Below are 23,504 nucleotides of genomic sequence, written 5' to 3'. Positions count from 1 at the left end.
AGTTTGTGGCCTATATGTATGTGTTCCCTGTGTGGTGCCTAACTGTCTCACTGAGGCTCTGCTAACCAGAACCTCAGTGGTTATGCTCTCTCATTTCTTTCAAATTGTCACTAACAGGCTAGTGACCAATTTTACCAATTTACATTGGCTTACTGGAACACCCTTATAATTCCCTAGTATATGGTACTAAGGTACCCAGGGTATTGGGGTTCCAGAAGATCCCTATGGGCTGCAGCATTTCTTTTGCCACCCATATGGAGCTCTGACAATTCTTACACAGGCCTGCCACTGCAGCCTGAGTGAAATAACGTCCACGTTATTTCACAGCCATTTTACACTGCACTTAAGTAACTTATAAGTCACCTATATGTCTAACCTTTACCTGGTAAAGGTTAGGTGCAAAGTTACTTAGTGTGAGGGCACCCTGGCACTAGCCAAGGTGCCCCCACATTGTTCAGAGCCAATTCCCTGAACTTTGTGAGTGCGGGGACACCATTACACGCGTGCACTACATATAGCTCACTACCTATATGTAGCTTCACAATGGTAACTCCGAATATGGCCATGTAACATGTCTATGATCATGGAATTGCCCCCTCTATGCCATCTTGGCATAGTTGGCACAATCCCATGATCCCAGTGGTCTGTAGCACAGACCCTGGTACTGCCAAACTGCCCTTCCTGGGGTTTCACTGCAGCTGCTGCTGCTGCCAACCCCTCAGACAGGCATCTGCCCTCCTGGGGTCCAGCCAGGCCTGGCCCAGGATGGCAGAACAAAGAACTTCCTCTGAGAGAGGGTGTGACATCCTCTCCCTTTGGAAAATGGTGTGAAGGCAGGGGAGGAGTAGCCTCCCCCAGCCTCTGGAAATGCTTTCTTGGGCACAAATGTACCCAATTCTGCATAAGCCAGTCTGCACCGGTTCAGGGGACCCCTTAGCCCTGCTCTGGTGCGAAACTGGACAAAGGAAAGGGGAGTGACCACTCCCCTGACCTGCACCTCCCCTGGGAGGTGTCCAGAGCTCCTCCAGTGTGCTCCAGACCTCTGCCATCTTGGAAACAGAGGTGCTGCTGGCACACTGGACTGCTCTGAGTGGCCAGTGCCACCAGGTGACGTCAGAGACTCCTTGTGATAGGCTCCTTCAGGTGTTGCTAGCCTATCCTCTCTCCTAAGTAGCCAAACCATCTTTTCTGGCTATTTAGGGTCTCTGTCTCTGGGGAAACTTTAGATAACGAATGCAAGAGCTCAGCCGATTTCCTCTGCATCTCTCTCTTCACCTTCTGCCAAGGAATCGACTGCTGACCGCGCTGGAAGCCTGCAAAACTGCAACATAGTAGCAAAGACGACTACTGCAACACTGTAACGCTGATCCTGCCGCCTTCTCGACTGTTTTCCTGGTGGTGCATGCTGTGGGGGTAGTCTGCCTCCTCTCTGCACTAGAAGCTCCGAAGAAATCTCCTGTGGGTCGACGGAATCTTCCCCCTGCAACCGCAGACACCAAAAAGCTGCATTACCGGTCCCTTGGGTCTCCTCTCAGCACGACGAGCGAGGTCCCTCGAATCCAGCAACTCTGTCCAAGTGGCCCCCACCGTCCAGTGACTCTTCAGTCCAAGTTTGGTGGAGGTAAGTCCTTGCCTCACCTCGCTAGACTGCATTGCTGGGAACCACGACTTTTGCAGCTACTCCGGCCTCCGTGCACTTCCGGTGGAAATCCTTTGTGCACAGTCCAGCCTGGGTCCACGGCACTCTAACCTGCATTGCACGACCTCCTAAGTTGTTCTCCGGCGACGTGGGACTTCTTTGTGCGACTTCGGGTGAGCACCGTTTCACGCATCCTTGTAGTGCCTGTTTCTGGCACTTCTCCGGGTGCTATTTGCTGCTGAGAGGGCTCCTTGTCTTGCTCGACGTCCCCTCTCTCTTCTGGTCCAATTTGCGACCTCCTGGTCCCTCCAGGGCCACAGCAGCGTCCAAAAACGCTAACGGCACAATTTGTAGCTAGCAAGGCTTGTTGGCGTTCTTTTGGTGGGAAAATACTTCTGCACGACTTTCCACGGCGAGAGGGATCCGTCCACCAAAGGGGAAGTCTCTAGCCCTTTTCGTTCCTGCAGAAACCGCAGCTTCTTCTGTCCAGTAGAAGCTTCTTTGCACCCGCAGCTGGCATTTCCTGGGCATCTGCCCATCTCCGACTTGCTTGTGACTTTTGGACTTGGTCCCCTTGTTCCACAGGTACCCTAGATTGGAAATCCACAGTTGTTGCATTATTGGTTTGTGTCTTTCCTGCATTATTCCTCTAACACGACTTCTTTGTCCTTAGGGGAACTTTAGTGCACTTTGCACTCACTTTTCAGGGTCTTGGGGAGGGTTATTTTTCTAACTCTCACTATTTTCTAATAGTCCCAGCGACCCTCTACAAGGTCACATAGGTTTGGGGTCCATTTGTGGTTCGCATTCCACTTTTGGAGTATATGGTTTGTGTTGCCCCTATCCCTATGTTTCCCCATTGCATCCTATTGTAACTATACATTGTTTGCACTGTTTTCTAAGACTATACTGCATATTTTTGCTATTGTGTATATATATCTTGTGTATATTTCCTATCCTCTCACTGAGGGTACACTCTAAGATACTTTGGCATATTGTCATAAAAATAAAGTACCTTTATTTTTAGTATAACTGTGTATTGTGTTTTCTTATGATATTGTGCATATGACACTAAGTGGTACTGTAGTAGCTTCACACGTCTCCTAGTTCAGCCTAAGCTGCTCTGCTAAGCTACCATTATCTATCAGCCTAAGCTGCTAGACACCCTATACACTAATAAGGGATAACTGGGCCTGGTGCAAGGTGCAAGTACCCCTTGGTACTCACTACAAGCCAGTCCAGCCTCCTACACCTTCTTATCAATTGTTTGGGAACATACCTGTGTCAGGGGTCCTACAAGATCTGTATAAATACATCTCACACAGACAAGATTATCAGAGAGATTCCTACCAGATGCCATCAACGCTATCTATGCTACACATCGCCTTGATGCAGGCCCAGCCTTCGTGTCACCACGGAGTCTGATCTAAAGACCTTATTCCAAGGTAACATGGGTTGGGGGCTCTTTTCATGGACATGGTATTGTCAGATTAGGTTTAACACACTTAGCTCTCTTTAGGTTAGAGATTAGGTTCATCATGCTAGGGCGTTAGTGACTATTTCACATCTATTTCATTTTACTTGTTATTGAAAGATGGTGGGGGTCTTTGTATTCATGACTCTCGTTTTTGCCATTCTGTTTCTTGCATTGTTCATTATCCTAATCATTGCAACCAATGCAACTTACAGTAGATTGCAGTCTTGTTAATAAAGCCTATTGAAACTTTACTGTTTCGCCTTCATTGCCTGTGTGTGACTGAGACTTGTTGCTCATGTGAGAAAAGGGTAATCTCAGTTTAACCATGATTCCCCTGAGATGTCGCACTCTTGAGTCCATGCGTAAAGGCTGCCAAAAATCACCTTTTACTATTTGGGTTTTTGATGAGGTGCTGCTTGTGAGCCGGGAGGGTTGGCAACAGTTGCGACTTGCTGTAGGATTGGCTTAGTCATCTACAAACAAATGTGCTGCCATCCAAAAACCAGCAGTCTTGCCTAGAGCAAGAGTCCACCTACGACAACATGACATTGAGCACTGAAGCCCATTGTTAAAACTTACACAAGTGAAGTAAGAACAGAACATACTTTTTCCACTGTGCAAGTCACGCAGTGTGCTTAATAAACTGTTTGCAAACATTTCAGAGAGGTTAGCAACATTTAAACACCATGCTTCTAGAAAATACTAAAACATAGGACTTTTAGCTAATGCTAATACATGAAAAAAATAAAATAGTTTTTTACTAATAAATTTGAACCATTAGTTGTGTAATACCTTAATAATTAATCTTTTTTAGTGTATATAGCCATGATTAATCAAAATACATTATCATTAGACATTATTATTTTCACATAAACACGTTGTGGTGAACACCATGTCAGTCTCTTTAAAACTGCACGTTTTTCAGCTAGGCCTTTGAATATACGTTGTTTCACATTGTGTTTTAGCAATTCATTTTTATTAATAATGTTGCTCTCTAACACCTACGAATGAATTTATAAAACATACACCATATGTTAGAAGCTTCCTTTTCGGCCAAGTCAGGCTTAGCCACTTAGAATGTGCATTGTTATATTGCCACAATAAACAGCAGGATTTTGCATGGTGGGAAATACCATGCCGGATTCTCTTAGCTAATCTTTTCTACACTTAACTATTGCAAATCACTTTCCCTTTAACCCTCAACATTTTCAACAATAAGACCAGTGGTCTACCCCCGTCATGTTGGGTACTATTACATTACAATCGTATTTGATGGTGGTAGAGCCAACGCACCTTCAACGTTTAGCACTCGGCCCGAAAAATCAAAGGACAGAAATACCTTGAGGGCATTGAGGGTTTTCATATAGTCTTTTTCCATCCGTGTTGTTGGCTGCTTCTCCAGTTCTCCAGAAATGTTTCTGCCTGCTTAACAACCTATATTTTTTGCTTTACCTCATTTTTGAAGACATGTCGCTTTTTCAATTGCTTTGATATATGGCAAGAAAAAAGGGAACAATGGTTGGAGATACTCCTTGAAGGCTTTTTTCGTTTATCAGTGATAATTTGTCACTATTCCAAACTTAAAATGCACTTGTTGCCTACAAATTGACCTGCGTAAGAATATTTACGTATACATTAATTTGTATTTATATTTTGTAATTTTCGGTATAAGTTGTCAAAATCACCACGTGAATTTATTACATATCTCCGGAAAATGTCATAGCAGAACAGACATTTTGTGTTAAATATCAGGATTTGAAGATCTTGCCACCTCGTATTGCAAGAGGAAGATATGCAATTCAGATTATTATAAAATCCCCAAGGGCAAAATGTTTGTTATTTTGCATATGCTGGTCTTGAGGGTCACTGTGCATCAGTGTCTCTGTCAGACAGCTTACTTCTACTTTATGTAAGGCACGTACTGTCACTGTGCATTCAGTTACAAATCAAACTATTTTCTTTACCAAGATGAGACGCTCGCTGTATGTTTTTCATACGGGAGTGGCACTGTCTTTTATCACTGTGGACGTCTTACAACAATCTAAGTCCTCTGTTAATCACCTACAGCCAAGGCCAGACTGGCGACGCTTCCGAGGGAGGCTAGAAGGGTAGAGGGTCGCCTTTGATATTGAAGAGGGGGGGCAGGGGTTTGTAGCAGTGCACAGTTCAGAACTGTGTTTTATGTTTAATGCTCAGTGGGATACTGCTTTTGTCACATAGAAGGTCCTTTTGTTACTGCGCAGTTCAAAGCTTACAATCATCTTCTCACAGTGAGCTATGAAGGCAGAATTCAGAAGGCTGGAGAAACCTCCAGATCTTCCTTTGAAGTCCCTTCCTTGCCCTTTCTGGCTTCAGACAGACAGTACTCAGGGGGGCAGGCACCCCTTTGTGTGAGGAGCAGTACAGCCCTATTTAGAAGTAAGTGTGAGGTCCCCACTTCCACTTAGCCTAGAAAGGCCCATTAGCCTTGTGATGGGTGTAGGAAGTTGACTCTGTATATACTATTTCAAAGTAAGAAATAGTGTGCACAGAGTCCAAGGGTTCCCCTTAGAGGTAAGATAGTGGCAAAAAGAGATAATTCTAATGCTCTATTTTGTGGTTGTGTGGTCAAGCAGTAGGCTTATCAGAGGGTAGTGTTAAGCATTTGTTGTACACACACAGGCAATAAATGAGGAACACACACTCAAAGACAAATTCCAGGCCAATAGGTTTTTATATAGAAAAATATATTTTCTTAGTTTATTTTAAGAACCGCAGGTTGGGGATTTACAAACAATACTTTAAATGAAAGGTATTTCACTCAGGTATTCTAGGAACTTTGAATTATCACAATAGCATGTAAAGTTTTGACAAAAATGGCAATGAACCATTTTAAAAGTGGACACTGCAAAAATCAACAGTTCTTGGGGGAGGTAAGAAAATGTTAAGTTCGCAGGTAAGTAAAACACTTACAGGGTTCCAATTTGGGTCCAAGGTAGCCCACCGTTGGGGGTTCAAGGCAACCCCAAATTTACCACACCAGCAGCTCAGGGTCGGTCAGGTGCAGAGGTCAAAGTGGTGCCCAAAACACATAGGCTTCAATGGAAATAGGGGTGCCCCGGTTCCAGTCTGCCAGCAGGTAAGTACCCGCGACTTCGGAGGGCAGACCAGGGGGGTTTTGTAGGGCACCGGGGGGGACACAAGCAGGCACAGAAAGTACACCCTCAGCGGCACAGGGGCGGCCGGGTGCAGAGTGCAAACAGGTGTCAGGTTTTCAACAGGAATCAATGGGGAGACCCGGGGTTCTCTTCAACGATGCAGGCAGGCACAGGGGGGGCTCCTCGGGATAGCCACCACCTGGGCTAGGCAGAGGGTGGCCTGGGGGTCGCTCCAGCATTGGAGTTCGGTTCCTTCAGGTCCTGGGGACTGCTGGTGCAGTGTGATTTCCAGGCGTCGGGTTCCTTGAAGCAGGAAGTCACGGTCAGGAGGAGCCTCTGGATTTCCTCTGCAGGTGTCGCTGTGGGGGCTCAGGGGGGTCAACTCTGGCAACTCACGGGCTCGCAGTCACTGGGGAGTCCTCCCTGTAGAGTTAGTTTTCCGCAGGTCGAGACAGGGGCGTCGGGTGCAGAGTGGAAAGTCTCACGCGTTTCTACGATAAACGTGTGGTCTTTAAAAGTTGCTTCTTTGTTTCCAAAAGTTGCAGTTTCTTGAACAGGGCCGCTGTTCTCAGGAGCTTCTTGGTCCTTTAGATGCAAGGTAGTCCTCTGAGGCTTCAGAGGTCGCTGGACCCTGTTGGTTGCGTCGCTGTTGCAGTTTTCTTCGAAGTAGGGAGACAGGCCGGTGGGGCTGGGGCCAAATCAGTTGTCGTCTCCATCTTCACTGCAGGACTTCAGGTCAGCAGTCCTTCTTCTTCTTTAGGTTGCAGAAATCTATCTCCCTCAGTTGTGGGAGCCCCTAAATACTCCATTTAGTGGTGTGTTTAGGTCTGGGAGGGCAGTAGCCAACAGCTACTGGCCCTGAGGGTGGCTACACCCTCCTTGTGCCTCCTCCCTGTGGGGAGGGAGGCACATCCCTAATCCTATTGGGGGAATGCTCCATCTGCAAGATGGAGGATTTCTAAAAGTAAGAGTCACCTCAGCTCAGGACACCTTAGGGGCTGTCCTGACTGGGGAGTGACTCCTCCTTGTTTTTCTCATTATCTCCTCCAGCCTTGCCGCCAAAAGTGAGGGCAGTGGCCGGAGGGGCGGGCATCTCCATTAGCTAGGATGCCCTGTGGCGCTGTAACAAAGGGGGTGTAGCCATTATGGTGCTGTGGAGTTTGTGTTTGACAGACTCCCAGACAATATACTCTTATGGCTACCCTGCACTTACAATGTCTAAGGTTTTGCTTAGACACTGTAGGGGCATAGTGCTCAGGCACCTATGCCCTCACCTATGGTATAGGGCACCCTGCCTTAGGGCTGTAAGGCCCGCTAGAGGGGTGACTTATCTATGCAATACGCAGTGTGAGGTTGGCATGGAACTCTGAGGGGAGTGCCATGTCGACTTGGTCATTTACTCCCCACCAGCACACACAAGCTGGCAAGCAGTGTGTATGTGTTGAGTGAGGGGTCCCCAGGATGGCATAAGACATGCTGAAGCCCTTAGAGACCTTCCCTGGCATCAGGGCCCTTGGTACCTGGGGTACCAGTTACAAGGGACTTACCTGGGTGCCAGGGTTGTGCCAATTTTGGAGACAAAGGTACAGTTTAGGGAAAGAACACTGGTGCTGGGGCCTGGTTAGCAGGTCCCAGCACACTTTCAAATCATAACTTGGCATCAGCAAAGGCGAAAAGTCAGGGGGTAACCATGCCAAGGAGGCATTTCCTTACAATGGGCCATCAAAATGCTAATGCCACATCCAAGCTCTGTTTGTGTGTGCCTGTCTAGTGGGAATCTACAAAGCCTAGCTGTCACCTACCCCATATGTGTATTCAGTAACAGGCAGAGGCACAGGATGGTTAAAGTGAGAAAATGCCAACTTTCTACAAGTGGTGTTTTCAGACTTCTAATTTAAAATCCGACTTCACCATTAGTTGTAATTTTAAATTGTGAGTCCAGGGGCACCAAACTCCATACTTGCCTAGCCCTTTATATACACTGCACCCTGTCCTTGTGGGTATTACGTGTAATAAAAGGAAGTGGGTACACTAGCCTGGTTGAAGTGGCAGGTTAAGACTGAACGCACAGATTCTGCATTGCTAGGCCTGAGACATGTTTGTGAGGCTACAGTAGTGTGTGGCATAACCAGTGCTGCAGGTCCACTAGTAGCATTTAAATTACAGGGCCTGGGCACAGATAGTGTGCTTTACTATGGATTTACAAGTAAATTAAAAATGCCAATTATGGAGATGCCAAAGTTACCATGTTTTGGGGTACAAATCACCTGCACTTTAGCACTGGGCAGCAGTGGTAAAGTGCCCAGATCCCTAAAGAGCAGCAAAAATAGGTCTAAACCACAGGAGGTCAGAAGGCAAAAAGTTAGGGGAGACCATGCCAATGATGCCAGGTCTAACAGATAATAGTGACTCCTACAGCTTGTAGTCCCCTTTGTCTTATGTAACATTTCCTATACACTGACTTACACACATATGATTAATTGTCTCTGCATGTGTGTGTGATGTGAAGTGTGCCAACACTCGACACTGGTGAGAGAGGAGCTATAAAGCAAATTAAATACATGTGAGAGCGGAGCTATGGAGAGAGGAGATACTGTTAGAAGGGATGGTGAGGGAATCATTGAAGAGCCCCAGTAAAGATTTCCTTATCCTGGTTCCCTGGAAAGCCATCATTTAACCCCTACGGTGCCTTGGACGAGGTGATCTCATCCAAGGCACCGGTTCCCGGTGCCTTGCGCCCCCCCACGTGCCCCCCCACCCACACCCCCCGGTCGTGGATGGAAGGGGAACCCCCCAACCCCTGTGACTTCAGCGCGCATCGCATGCTGATTGTAACAGAGGCTACCTCCTTCGCGCTGGAAGCTCAGCTTCCAGCGCGCTCGGAAAAGAATTTCTCTTCCGATCACATGGAGGAGGCCGAGAGAGGCTTCAAAGGGAAGGAAATGTATTTCCTTCCCTTTGAAGTCTCTCTCAGCGTTTCAAAAGCCGGATTGTAAAGCAATCCGGCTTTTGAAACGCCCACTAGACACCAGGGATTTCTTTTCAAAGTGAAACTGGCATGAGGAGAGCGACCCCTTGGGCAAGGGTCGCTCCCAGGGGGGGCATTTTTTTGGAGGCATCAGGGATCTTTTTTTTTTTGTTTTGTTTTTTGTTTTAGAGGTGGGGAGTGACCCCTTAGGCAAGGGTCGCTCCCCGAGGGGGCGAATTATATTTAGGCCATTGGCCTATTTTTATTAGGCCAATCTGCCCCCAAGGGGGACAGAAACCACTGGACACCAGGGAGTTTTCATGCAAGGGGAGCGACCCCTTGGGCAAGGGTCGCTCCCAGGGGGGTCATTTTTTTTTAAGGCCTTTTCTACCCTCCTCCCCCAGGGCAGATCGGCCTATTATTAGGCCAAACCTCTAGGCACCAGGGATCCTTTTTTTTTGTTTTGTTTTTTGTTTTTAGAGGTGGGGAGCAACCCCTTAGGCAAGGGTCCCTCCCCTAGGGGGCAAATTACATTTAGGCCACTTCTGCCCCCCTTGGGGGCAGATTGGCCTATTTTTATGAGGCCGATCTGCCCCCAATGGGGGCAGAAACCACTAGGCACCGGGGATTTTTTTTTTCTGCCAATGTCACGCAAGGGGAGCGACCCCATAGGCAAGGGTCGCTCCCTGGAGGGGTTGGGGGCCATATTTCTTTTAGGCCATTTCTGCCCCCCCTGGGGCCGGCTGAGCTAGAGGACAAAATCCACAGGTAGGCACTTTGTAAAACACACCTCTGTTTTCTGTGAAAAAATGTGATGTGTCCACGTTGTGTTTTGGGTAATTTCCTGTCGCGGGCGCTAGGCCTACCCACACAAGTGAGGTATCATTTTTATCTGGAGACTTGGGGGAACGCTGGGTGGAAGGAAATTTGTGGCTCCTCTCAGATTCCAGAACTTTCTGTCAGCGAAATGTGAGGAAAATGTGTTTTTTTAGCCACATTTTGAGCTTTGCAAAGGATTCTGGGTATCAGAACCTGGTCAGAGCCCCACAAGTCACCCCATCTTGGATTCCCCTAGGTCTCTAGTTTTAAAAAATGCACAGGTTTAGTAGGTTTCCCTAGGTGCCGGCTGAGCTAGAGGCCAAAATCTACAGGTAGGCACTTTGCAAAAAACACCTCTGTTTTCTGTCAAAAAATGGGATGTGTCCACGTTGTGTTTTGGGGCATTTCCTGTCGCGGGCGCTAGGCCTACCCACACAAGTGAGGTATCATTTTTATCGGGAGACTTGGGGGAACATAGAATAGCAAAACAAGTGTTATTGCCCCTTGTCTTTCTCTACATTTTTCCTTCCAAATGTAAGAGAGTGTGTAAAAAAGACATGCTAGTATGGGCACACTGGAACTCAGAGATGTGCAAATAACCACTGCTCCTCAACACCCTATCTTGTGCCCATTTTGGAAATACAAAGGTTTTCTTGATAGCTATTTTTCACTTTTTATATTACAGCAAATGAATTGCTGTATACCCGGTATAGAATGAAAACCCACTGCAGGGTGCAGCGCATTTATTGGCTCTGGGTAACTAGGATTCTTGATGAACCTACTAGCCCTATATATCACCACAACCAGAAGAGTCCAGCAGACGTAACGGTATATTGCTTTCAAAAATCTGACATTGCAGAAAAAGGTTACAGAGTAAAACGTAGAGAAAAATTGCTGTTTTTTTTCACCTCAATTTAAATATTTGTTTTTTCCGTTGTTATTTTCTGTAGGAAACCCTTGTAGGATCTACACCAATTACCCCTTGCTGAATTCAGCATTTTGTCTACCTTTCAGAAATGTTTAGGTTTCTGGGATCCAGCATTGGTTTCATGCCCATTTCTGTCACTGACTGGAAGGAGGCTGAAAGCACAAAAAAACGTAAAAATGGGGTATGTCCCAGTAAAATGCCAAAATTGTGTTGAAAAATTGGGTTTTCTGATTCAAGTCTGCCTGTTCCTGAAAGCTGGGAAGCTGGTGATTGTAGCACCACAAATCCTTTGTTGATGCCATGTTCAGGCGAAAAACCACAAGCCTTCTTCTGCAGCCCCTTTTTCCCATTTTTTTTAAAAAAACTCAAAATTTCACTGTATATTGGCTAATTTCTTGGCCTCCTTCAGGGGAACCCACAAAGTCTGGGTACCTCTAGAATCCCTAGGATGTTGGAAAAAAAGGACGCAAATTTGGCTTGGCTAGCTTATGTGGACAAAAAGTTATGAGGGGCTAAGCACGAACTGCCCCAAATAGCCAAAAAAGGCCTGGCACAGGAGGGGGAAAAGGCCTGGCAGCAAAGGGGTTAATATGCTTTAGAAACAAATACAATTGAATATATAATGAAAACCATTTTTGCCATTTTGTCCCAAATTTTCTTGGGGGCAACCCAAAGCCCTATTGTAGTGATCAGTTTCGTTTGCTATGCACCCTATGGGGGCTGGTCTGACAAAATTTGCCAGGGCTGCTTTGGTTTCCCAGTGCGGCCCTGCCTATAGATGGTGGTGAACCCAGACCTTGCAAGCTAAAGCCAACTCTTTGCAACAGATACATTTTACAGTGGGACACTGAGTTATCTTCCTAGTTGATTCTACTGCTTTACTTTGTGAGAACAAATACACTTTCAAAAAGTGCTTAAAACATGCATTACTTGTTTGCATTTTCAGAACTTCACCAGCACCTAGATTATTATTGCACTTTATGGAAATGGGCCTTCTCTTTTTTTTCTTCTACTCCAAATACACAGAAAGACTCTCAAATCCTCCATCTATATTTTGGTCTGCTCTGCTGCTGACAATAAACATTTACAGCTGATAGTGTTAAATATATACCGGAGCTGTGGTTCTTTTTTAATTTGTGACGTGTTTTATGGTACCTCAAGGGAATGTCCTACATTTTACTTTCACTCACCTGACTCTCTGGATTTGTCGTACTAGCTGAAATGTATGCAGCAGGCATTAGGCCCTCAAAAGTTGTCCTGAGGAACTAAGGGCCACATCTACAAAGCATTTTTCTAGTCACAAACGGGCTGTTTCGCAGAATCGGCCCATTTGCCTCTCGAAAAATGCTTTTTGGGATGTACAAAGCCCAAACTGCGATTGGGTAAGTTGTTACTGAATCACAATTTGGGTTTTGCGATTCTGTATTAGGAAGGTGTGTGTCCCTTCCTAATACAGAATCTAAATGGTATGAATGATTGTTTTGTGACCATGAATGCGGTCGCAAAACAATCGTAGTTAGCACCAATTTCAAATTGGCGCTAACCCATTCACAAAGGGGAAGGGTCCCTAAGGGACCCCTACCCCTTTGTGAATGCATGCAAAAACGTTTTTTAAGAGCAGGCAGTGGTCCCGTTGACCACTGACTACTCTTCAAAAATTAAACTGAAACAGGCTGCATTAAAAAAAAAAAACAGATTGCTTTATTTAAAAGCAATCACAGACATGGTGGTCTGCTGATGCCAGCAGGCCATCATCCCTGTGATTTTTTAGACTCCCGGTGGGTCGCAAATTGCAACCTACCTCATTAATATTAAAGAGGCAGGTCTATTTGCGACCCACCGGGAATCGCAAAAAGAAACTCAATAGAGTTTCTTACATTTGGAATTGCAATTCCCTAACTGCGATTCGCATGAAATCGCAATTAGGAAATCACAATTCTAAATATTTGTACATGTGGCCCTAAAGCTCTGATTTTAACTGATTACTTTGCAAATGCTTGGCCTGTTTGAGCTGTTTTCTTATCTACTGACTCATGTGAGAAGACATTCCCACACATTTATATTATTAATTATAACAATTGTTATTAATAAAGGCATGACTGTAACTTTGCAATGGCCAACTCCTGTGCAGTGAAGTAGTCGGCTTCCAAATGCATTTCTAGAGTGTTAAGCACTCACTGAACTGTCTGGCTCCAGATATCCAGTGAGTCATAACTGCCAGTCTTGGTACTATGGTCAGGCCCCGGTAAACATATTTTTGATTGACCATGCCGTAAAGGGTACCATTCTTTAATGGTATGTATGTGTGGAGAATCCTGATACTTATTACAGCTATGTCATTTGTTTTTAGTCAGCCATACCCTTTCCAGTTTGCTGGAAAATTAAGGGTCTCATTTAAGCTTCTGTCTCACCTGGAGGAGAAGTTAAACCAGTTCAGATTACCTTACTGGTCACCGGATGGTGATTACATCTTTGTATCTCCCTGATCCAGTCTGGTTGTTATAGATACTTCCAGGGTGGCAGAAATCTGCGAGGCAGCACTTTCCAATTTTGGAGTTTCTTGCTTCTGCACCCAAAGCCCTATTGTGGGGGATTTTGTAGCAAGACATCCCTCATTCTTTGACTCTGCAGTCTGAGATTCCATTTTACACATTTCGCCTTGTGAAGACCCTTCACTTGCCATGGTGTCAGTTATAGGCATGGAAATAATTTTAAGACATTAGAGGTAAATACAGAAAAACACTTAGCATCAAATCTCCCCCAAATTGTTTGGCTCTACACACTCTTCATCTAGGAACAATGTAGGTGGGGGTTGCACGCTTTTTGAGATGCTGGTGTCTTCTTGGAGCTAATTAGTTTTGAAGTACTTTATGGAGCCCAGTAGCATAGATTGTTTTCCAGCCTCTAAATAAAAGACCAATGGCCAGATGTATGTAGCTTTGGATCTGAGATGTCTATGTACAACAGTGTGTTTCATGCTGTTTGCGATTCCCAAATGAGTTGCAAGAGACCTGCCTCATTAATATTCATCAGGCAAGTCGCAATTTGCAACACATTTGTAAATGGCCACAATCACAGGGAAAGGTGCCTGCTGGGGTCAGCAGACCACCATGTCTGTGATTGCTTTTTAAATAATGCAATCTTTTGTTTTTGTAAAGCAGACAGTTTTCCTTAACGGAAAACGGGATGCATTACAAAAAGAAAACGGAATAGTTTTCTATTCATTTTTAGGAGGTGGTCCGTGGCACTACTGTCTGCTTTTGAAAAATGTTTTCACCCACATTCACAGAGGGAAGGGAGACCGAATTCTGGTAGCAAAACATTCAGACATACCAGTGCGACTCTCTATTAGGAAGGGACTCCCTTTACATGCCCTTTCCTAATAGTGGCTTGCAAACCCTATTTTGCAAGTCAGTAATAAGTCACCAACTCAAAAAATAGGGTTGATAAATGGCAAAATGCATTTTACTGGTCGTAAACTGACCAATGGGCCATTTGCGACCAGTAAATTGCTTCGCACATCTGGCCCCTACTACTAGAAGGATTGCACCTCTGTTGAGAATATGTTCAACCCAAACATTTGCAGCCTGGATCAGATTTAAATGATCACAGAGGCAAATTACTCTCCAGACAGCAAACAGGAAGTGCAATGTAGGAAAATAGTATTGTTTTCTTAAATGCCTTTGAAAGCAGTATAGCTGATGTTTGTTTCCTTTTTAGATATTATTAAAATGTATTTGATAATAATAATGGCTATGTGTATAGATAACAATATAAACTGACATCTTTAGATGCTTGAATAATAGTCTTCATTCGCCATACTCTGTGTTAATCCTTTTACTGATTTCACAAAGTTGAGAGTGTGCTTTAGCCACAGCTGTAAACTTTGTGTACTATGGTATCTAGGGAGGTCACAAGACACTGAAATATCTCTCATCATTTTTTCAAGGCCAGTCTGCAACACAGGGATTGGTATAAAATATATCTGTAGTTCTTTTCAAATTACCTTCACAACTCATTGCATTCATTAGACTAAACGTCTTTAACAGCATGTTAATAAAACTCCATAATACATGTCCTTTCTTCTGCCGTGCATCCCGTGAACAACACAGTTTAATGGGAAACAGCCTTTACAACGCGGCCATTACCAATACCTTCATCACGCATTCAAAACCCATATCACATACAATCAGCCAATTCATGCATATATTCAATTTTATATTCATATTATCAGTTCAGGTGGTGTTTTTTGCACACAATCCGTAAATGTAAAGACCAACATTTTAAATGGAACTGGGAATATTTTGCGTTTCTCCTTGGAATATGAATTTCCTCATAGGGCCAGCCCTCAAAACATTCAGCGAACCTTTGACATACGGCATTAAGGACTACATTATACAGGAATGTTATCTAAATCATGACAAAAAAATTAAATCGTTTATTTGAGCTAGGAACCTATAAACTAACGTATGTGGCAAATTAAATATCAAAAGCGTTAAATTCAGAACTATTTGGTAAATGCCCGAGTATGAGGTTTGCTTCCGGACATGCAAGAAGTTTTCCACTTTTGGGATGGCATCCATGGTTAGACAGGGGGGCTCCTCCATAAGGGTGGAGGAGTGTCAACCCCTCTCCAGCAGTAACTGCTGCAAATCCTTTCACAGGGAAGGGATAATGAACTGCGTTTATTATCCCTTCCTTGTGAAATGGGCAGGGCATTGGGGGTGACAAACAGAGGGGAGTGCACTGTGCACTCCCCCTCAGAGCACATGTGTGTTCACACATGCGCACAGGGCTCTCTTCAGCAAAACAGTTACTGGTCTGGAAAGAGCCTGCACAGGCTTCAAGTCTGCCTGGGAGTGCCCTGGCTGGACACTCTCAGCTAATCCTGATGCTGCTTTGAGCAGATTCAGGATTGGCAGCAGGGCAGACTGGGAACCTGTGCCTGCGTGCAGCAGAGGAGCAGAGGAGCGAGGCAGCACGGAGCTGAAGAAAGTTTTATTTTATTTTACTATTTTAAATGGTAATTAATGACCCCCGCGCCACCCCGCCCCAGGTATCCTGGCGATCCGTGACTGCCATTAGACTGTACTACCCCCATGTCTCCCCCTCCTAAACATATCTATCAATATGAAGTGAACGTTATATTAATTTTGTGATGACATCTGTAGAAGAGAGAATCTTTAAATGTGGAGTGGAATGAAAAACACAACACCTCCGAACGATATTAAGAGGCACTTGTGCAGTTTATACTAAAAAATAGAGCTAAAAGGGGGGTTTTCTCCCTGGTTCAGTCTCTGACGATGGAGCCAGAATCTTTATTTTATTTCATTTTATTTGTCTACACTTTTTAATATAGTGCAAAATTGACCGAATTTGAGCACGTTACACAAGCACCAACAGTAGACACATTGTGTGACAAGTAAGGTGGGCAGACTCGACTCATTCACACTTCATTTGGGCTCTTTTCTTAAGTGGAAAACAACTTCACTTTATGCTTAACCTTCTCCTGGGAGAACTAAGCACTACTTTCCTGTGACATACTCAGTCTTTGTTGTAAAAGGCATGTGTGGTAAAGGTGCATACAGAGTAAATGTTTCCATGGGAAAGGTATATAGGTTGTAATGGACACATTGTAAAGGCATGCATGGTAATGGCATGTGTGGTTCCATCATACAACTATGTTTAATACACTCTACCATGACTGTAATATTATGTTATGACCTGTCACCTGTAAGGGTATCCTGGCTCCTCTGGAAGTGTGTGTGATTAGCCTAGCCTTGGCACGGGACAATAGAAAAACTAGGTCTTCTGCTTTTTGCTGAATTTGAGACGAGAAGAGGAGGTTCTGTTGTGGGTTTGGAAGACCCTCAGTGCTTTAGGAGAGATGTACATGAAGTCCTGGGCTCCTGATCTGGTTCTCTTTATGAGTGGAATGAATGTGTGACTGAAAACCTAATTAACATATTTACCCAAACACCATGGGGTTTGTACTGGAAGCTTGCGCCAATGGGAGGAGCATTCCAGACTTGATCAATACTGGCATTCACACAACTTTGAAAGGAAGGCTCCGAAACTTGAGGTTGATTCTGCTTGATGCCAAAGCCATAAGAAAACATGGAATACTTGCTTGCCAGGTTGAGATGTAAAAGAACTGCAAGATGACCATGGTCATTGTAGGGGTTTGTTAGAAATTGGGTTTCTGGTTGGCTAGGGTATGCACCTCAGCCAGGCAGAACCTACCCACTCTAGTCCGGGCTTGGGAGTTTCACGTCCAAGATAACCCCTGCTCACCCCCTTGGTAGCTTGGCACGAGCAGTCAGGCTTAACCTGGAGGCAATGTGTAAAGCATTTGCACAACACACCACACATGTGACGCAAAATACACACCACAAAGTAAACACAACACTGAGCTATGTAAAAATAATCTGTATTGCATAAAACAGAATTAGACCAACATTACACGTAAGTAATACCCTGCTACCTTAGCAGTTGTCAGAGGGTTACACAAGTTACTAATACTCTGCATGAATATGCAGTTGTCACATTAGAACACGTAAGTACTCAGGATTCTGCAACATAAGCAGTAGTCAGGAAGTATAGGAAAAAGGTATATGCACCTGTCATGAACAGTTCCTAAATACCCATCCAAGGAACATTAGAGAATATATCACAAGTCATATAAATACATATTAACTAGACATGCCCATAAAAGGAACATTAGTACACATATGTATTACCAGTAAACAGGGAGGAAACTTAAAACATTATAATCTGTATCAGGCTCCTAAACCCTGGATTTCCTACAAAATACCTGTTAGATGGTGGAAAAGGCACTTCCAGTGCCTAGAAACGAACATGGGGGGCCCCCGGCGCTCCTGTGCGCAACACGGGGGCCACGTGGTGTCTGTGGGGGAGAGGGGTGATCAGCACCCTCTCTCTCTGGCGTTTTAGGACAGGCCCCTCCGGGGACCCGTGATCTTTGGGGGCCCCCTGGGTCTCCAATGACCCTCTCTGAATGAGGGGGGCCCAAAAGCCAAGAATCTAATGTAGTCGGGGCGTTCGTGCCCCTAGCACAGTGACCGGGGGGAAGGGAACTCCCTTCCCTCCCCGTGTCCTGCTCAGGGGGGAGGCAGCCACCCTTGTCCGCGGCTGCCAAACAGAAGGGAGAGGAGCAGGGGCCTCCGATGAGGCTTCCGTCCTGCTCCTTGATGCGGCCGCACCCGATGTGGTTCGCGCGCCGCGGTCAAGCCCGACCTGGGCTGTTCCGTGGGGCAGGCACCAAGGATGGTGCCTGCCTGTGACCCGGGGGCACGTCAAAAAGCGCGCTTTGCCCCTGGGGCACGATTGGAGCGTACTCGCTCCGGTCTTGCATTCAGGAAGGGCCCCGCAGGCACTGGAGGCAGTGCGATCGTCGCGCCTTCGTCCAAATGGGGCGCCCGGGCTGCGGCGGTGATTTTCAGAGGCAGAGACTCCGGAGGGAGCGCTAGGGGCTCCAAATAAAGCGCTTCACCCAGCGCTAGCGTAAATCAGCAGCCTGGGCTGCGGTGGTGAATTTTCTTTAGAAATAAAAGCAGCAACTTTGGAAAAATGCTGTGGGCAAAGTTGTAGAGAAGGTTTGCAGGGGTGAGGGGCCACAGCACCCTGCTCCTGGGAGCAAACCAAAACAAGAAGGTTAGCAGTGAAAAAGTGCTCAGAGTCAAGACGTCAGCCAACAAAGGTCAGAAAAATAAGGAGGCAAAAGCAAAAAGTCTGGGGAATGACCCTGTAAAAGGGCCAGGTCCAACAGGGTTCAAGAGAAACAGGGTGCTTGATGCCTTCTAGGGCATTATCTGATTGTGCCTAGGTTAGGCGCACCTGGCCCTTAAGTCTACATAATTTTGGCCACATCAGCTATGATTACTGGAGAACAGTCTGCACATTTGTCTGAGGCAGAGATCTCTAGATTTACAAGGACCAAAAAAGGGTAGTGAGTGAGTCAAGGCAGACTGAGAAGGCACAGACTAAGGCAGCCATTGCCCATTTTACCTAATGGAAAGGGAGGCCCTCTGAGCAGACTGTGCATTGGCGTGTGGGTCACTGCCAGAGATGCCGGGTTAATTAGCTAAAGGGGGGCCAACTCAGGAACAGTTCCACCAGACGCCAGTTGAGTGACCTACACTTGTGAGACTTTGGAAGGAATCCTAAGAACAGGTCAGTAAGAGAGTGATGGTGAAGCATTATGTTAGCTGGGAGGATGTTCTGCTGTACAGCGAGCTTATAAAATTTGAGCCAGGATCTAGTTTCCCCAGGATGATGATTTCAGTGAAAAATTTAATTTCCTAATACATGAGAGATATGAGAGTAAGCTGGTAAGACCTGACAATTCCCTTTCAGCGTACCACCCGCAGACCAATGGGCCGGTAGAACATTATAATAAGAGCCATAAGAGGATGGTACAAACTGTACCAGAGAACCTGAGGAGTAACTTCCATTTGGGCATCCTGTGCAGGGACACCTCACCTTTGCCTGCGAAGGTTGGAAAGGAACTTCAGAATACCATAGAAAGGAGGCAGTAGACTGTGTGATTGGTCTCTGACTGCTGATCACACAGTACATGATTAAGGCAAAGAAAAAAAACTTCAGACTAACCAAAGCTAGTACAGAATTGTATGAGCAGAACAAAGTTTTGACTGAGTAACAAGGATGTCATGAGATATTGGTACTATGGCCCATTTGCCCCAGAGCTTTTGAGGTTAAATGAAGTGAGGCATATGAAATGGTTTAAAATGTGATCTGATGTCAGTTACCATCTGAACACAGGTGCCACATGGGAACCTGGGAGGGTGTTCATTTTGACCACATTTCCACAATTTCAGAGATTTTACCATGAGTATCCTGAATATGGTTGAGGAAAGGGGGACAATGAGCCACTCCTCAACTTGTTGCACAGTGATAAGAAGAATGGGTCTATAAACGAGGTGAAGCTTGCTAATAATCTGACCTTTAAGAAGAAGAGTGTTTAGAGATTCTGGAATGATTTTCCCATCACTTCTCAGCGACCCTGGTGTTAACATTGGTCTATGTGCATGACACAGACATGGAAAGAACTTATATATGCATGGCAAAACTTACAGGATGTTAAGCAAAATCCAGGAATGAATCAGAAGTGGTTGCCAAGGTTTTGGACCTAGGACTAAATGAGTACTCCCATTGTTCATGGGCCAGCCCATAATTAAGGTGTGTAAGCAAGAGCCAACAGATTTTTGCTTTTATGTGGCCCATCGGGTTCTCATTCAAGAAACCAATATGGATTTAAACCTCATTCCTATGAGCTGGTGGACAGCCTCAGTGCTCCCAGGTTCTTAAACCTTTGATTTGACAAGTGAGTACTGGCTAATTGCATTGCTTCCTAGTGCCAAGGATAAGACTGCATTCACCATGCTTGTATCGATTCAGGGTCATGCCCTTTGAGCTGAACAGTACTCAGGACATTTTTCAGCTTCTAGGCAGCTAAATATTGTTAATTCTTGAGGAGTTCTTCATGGCTAACTCCTTGGCATTTCCATCTTCAGCAGTTCATGTGAGGACCACCTGAAACCCTTGGAGCAGTTAGTGAGGATGGGGGCTTAAATGTATTAGGATGGGCAGGTGGGGCAGCTTGCTGTGCTCTAGCTTTGGCATTTGGTTGGCAGCTGGAAGATCTGCCCATTAGAAGCAAAGATCCAGACAGTATTCAAATGGGTCCACACAATGCAGACTCAGTTGCACGACTCTCTAGGTCTCAGTAACTATGGGGACAACAATGTGACCAAATTGTGCCATTGACAGCCCTGATATCCAGGAAACATCCTAGCAAGATCATCTGACTGCAGAATATCAGAAGGAGTAGAGTACTAGGCAATGGTCCTGTGCTGAAGGCACCTGACTATTGTCTGCTCATCACTGTGCAGATTGACCCCTCCGACAAAAGAGTTGAAACTATCCTCACTCAACTCTGTGACAAAGGGAGAGTTTCCTAGGAAACACAATTGAGCTATAATCTAGAAGGAGAGTTTTGTGACAATGTGGGCCATTCAGAATGTCTAGACCTACTTGTTTGGCACCAAGATCATTGTTGAGGTGGATCACAATCCACACAAGTTGTTAATGGAATTGGGGCTTGAAAACCCCAAGATGCTCTGATTGCCTATTTCCTTGTAGGGAATAGCCATTAATGGGGAGAACAGCGCATACAGAGCCAGGCTGCTGCATAAGAATGCAAATGGACTTTCCCACCAGTTCTGCTGATCTGGTGGCCAGAATTAAATTATGGAAGTTAGTATTTGGAGATGCATATTTTGGAGTGGTGACTATTGGAATGGGAATGTCCCTCATTTACAGGTATCATGCTTTCGTTTCTGACCACAATGCTCTACAATCATGTGCATACCCTGAGGTCTAGGCTTTGTGAAAGGTTCTGACACCCAAACCATTGATCTGTAGTGTGAAAGGGCACACCAAGTGTGCCTCCCTAGGACATGGGAATGCTATTGACCCAGGCATAATATGTGAGCAATAGTTGCAGTATTCTATGTTTTCAGATCTATAATATACAACATGCCTATGTTTTTCCTAAAGAGTGAAATACCAACATGCCTCAAATGCCATGGTGTACCTCCTGTGTTGACATCCCTGAGTTAATGGTGTATGCAAGGAGAGAACTAATGGTGATTGGTAGTGTGACTGCATGCTGAATGTGTGACTGTAAGGCCAATGGAATGTGTTTTGGATTGGCTTTGGTAAAGCACAACACAAGATTGATTCTGAGTGACAGTGTCATAAAGAGTCTCGCAATTAGTAACAGGACTGCTGGATTTGGGCGACAGCACCACTGTACGTGGAGGACTGAGTCTGATCCTGCACCGTGTGACAACTATTTGCCTAACCCTCTCGGCCAGCTAGCAACAGCTCACCTGCACCCAAGAGTAAAAGGTGATTTGTGGCAGTCCTTAGCAAGTCATCTGGATTTCTCAGGGAAATCGTGGTGGAACAAATACTACCCTTTTATCTCAGTCACTTATGGCTCACACATACAAAGGCAAAACAGAAGCAGGACGAGGGTCAATATGTTTAATTGAATCAACAGCATGCTATGTAAAAAGTCATGTATTGCGACTAGGAGGATGATAAAACATAATAAAAGCAAGGCAGTGACACTGAGAGTGAAACAGAGGAAAGGTTCGACCATACTTTCAGAAAAATGGTTCTAAAATCCCTACCTGCACTACTAATATTTTCTATAAGAGTGTGGCAGTGGAAGCCCTAATACGCCCATCAGCCCCTCCACGAGAGCTCCACTCCCTATGCCTGCGATTGTAGGTAAAGAAGAGGATTGTTGGTCTACTGCCAATTCTCACACATGGAGAGAGAGACTTCATCAGGTCTCAGCAGAAACTTGCAAAGGCGATGTGGAATGTACGATGGCAACTGGTTGGAATTCTCCTCTATTGTGTAGGGGCAGTGAGGTGTTTTATATAAAACATCTGGTGTTTTGATAAAAACTGCCCAGAAGTGACAACACGTATATTTCTGTGAATAAGAGTTGGGGACATGATGAACGCTTTGAACCGGCAATAAAATGTAACTTATCACATATAGGGCCTGATTCAGACCCTGGCGGCCGGTGACCGTCAGGGTCACCGGCCACGGGAGCACCGCCGACAGACCGGCGGTGCTCCAAAGGGCATTCTGACCGCGGCGGTTCTGCCGCGGCCAGAAAGGGTAAACCGGCGGTCTCCCGCCGGTTTACCGCTGCCCTTGGAATCCCCCATGGCGGCGCAGCAAGGGGGATTCTGACACCCCCTACCGCCATCCTGTTCCTGGCGGTTCGGCCGCCAGGAACAGGATGGCGGTAGGGGGTGCCGCGGGGCCCCTGGGGGCCCCTGCCGTGCCCATGCCAATGGCATGGGCACGGCAGGGGCCCCCGTAAGAGGGCCCTACTGTGTATTTCAGTGTCTGCCTAGCAGACACTGAAATACGCGACGGGTGCAAACTGCACCCGTCGCACATGCCCACTCCGCCGGCTCCATTCGGAGCCGGCTTCCTCGTGGGGAGGGGTTTCCCGCTGGGCTGGCGGGCGGCCTTCTGGCGGTCGCCCGCCAGCCCAGCGGGAAAGCCAGAATGGCCTCCGCGGTCTTTCGACCGCGGAGCGGCCATATGGCGGTTCCCTCCAGGCGGGCGGCGACCGCCGCCCGCCGGGGTCAAAATGACCCCCATAATCTTGGATAGAGCACAGAATGAAAATGCTGAGCTGAGAAAAGAATAACATACCTTTGTGTAAAAGGACAAGCTGATAAAGTAATAGAAACATCTCCACTATAAGGTGTCAGCTAACATAATAGAAAAATTAAAATGCATGCCTCAGAGTGAAAGGGCACAAGCTGCAGGCCTAAGCTAAAATAACGTGCCTGTGTAATAGCTAATGTAAACGCACCTCAACAGCATCCCCAGAGTAGCAAATTGTGTTTTTCTCTTTTTTCAACTTTGGGATTTGTGACAAACAATAAGGTGTGAGA

At 45.8% G+C, this 23,504-nt stretch overlaps 1 protein-coding gene and 1 pseudogene across 2 annotated transcripts in view; one reads left to right on the top strand and one right to left on the bottom strand.

Moving 5' to 3' along the window:
• KIRREL3 (kirre like nephrin family adhesion molecule 3) overlaps window positions 1–23,504 on the bottom strand; it is a 3,739,713-nt gene that overhangs the window by 3,246,581 nt on the left and 469,628 nt on the right. The gene's annotated exons all lie outside the window — the stretch shown is intronic.
• On the top strand, window positions 9,685–9,801 carry LOC138286317 (U6atac minor spliceosomal RNA; annotated as a pseudogene).

The sequence above is a fragment of the Pleurodeles waltl genome, chromosome 3_1 (assembly GCF_031143425.1).
Source record: "Pleurodeles waltl isolate 20211129_DDA chromosome 3_1, aPleWal1.hap1.20221129, whole genome shotgun sequence".
Taxonomy (NCBI): domain Eukaryota; kingdom Metazoa; phylum Chordata; class Amphibia; order Caudata; family Salamandridae; genus Pleurodeles; species Pleurodeles waltl.
This window is presented reverse-complemented; position numbering and strand designations above follow the sequence as displayed.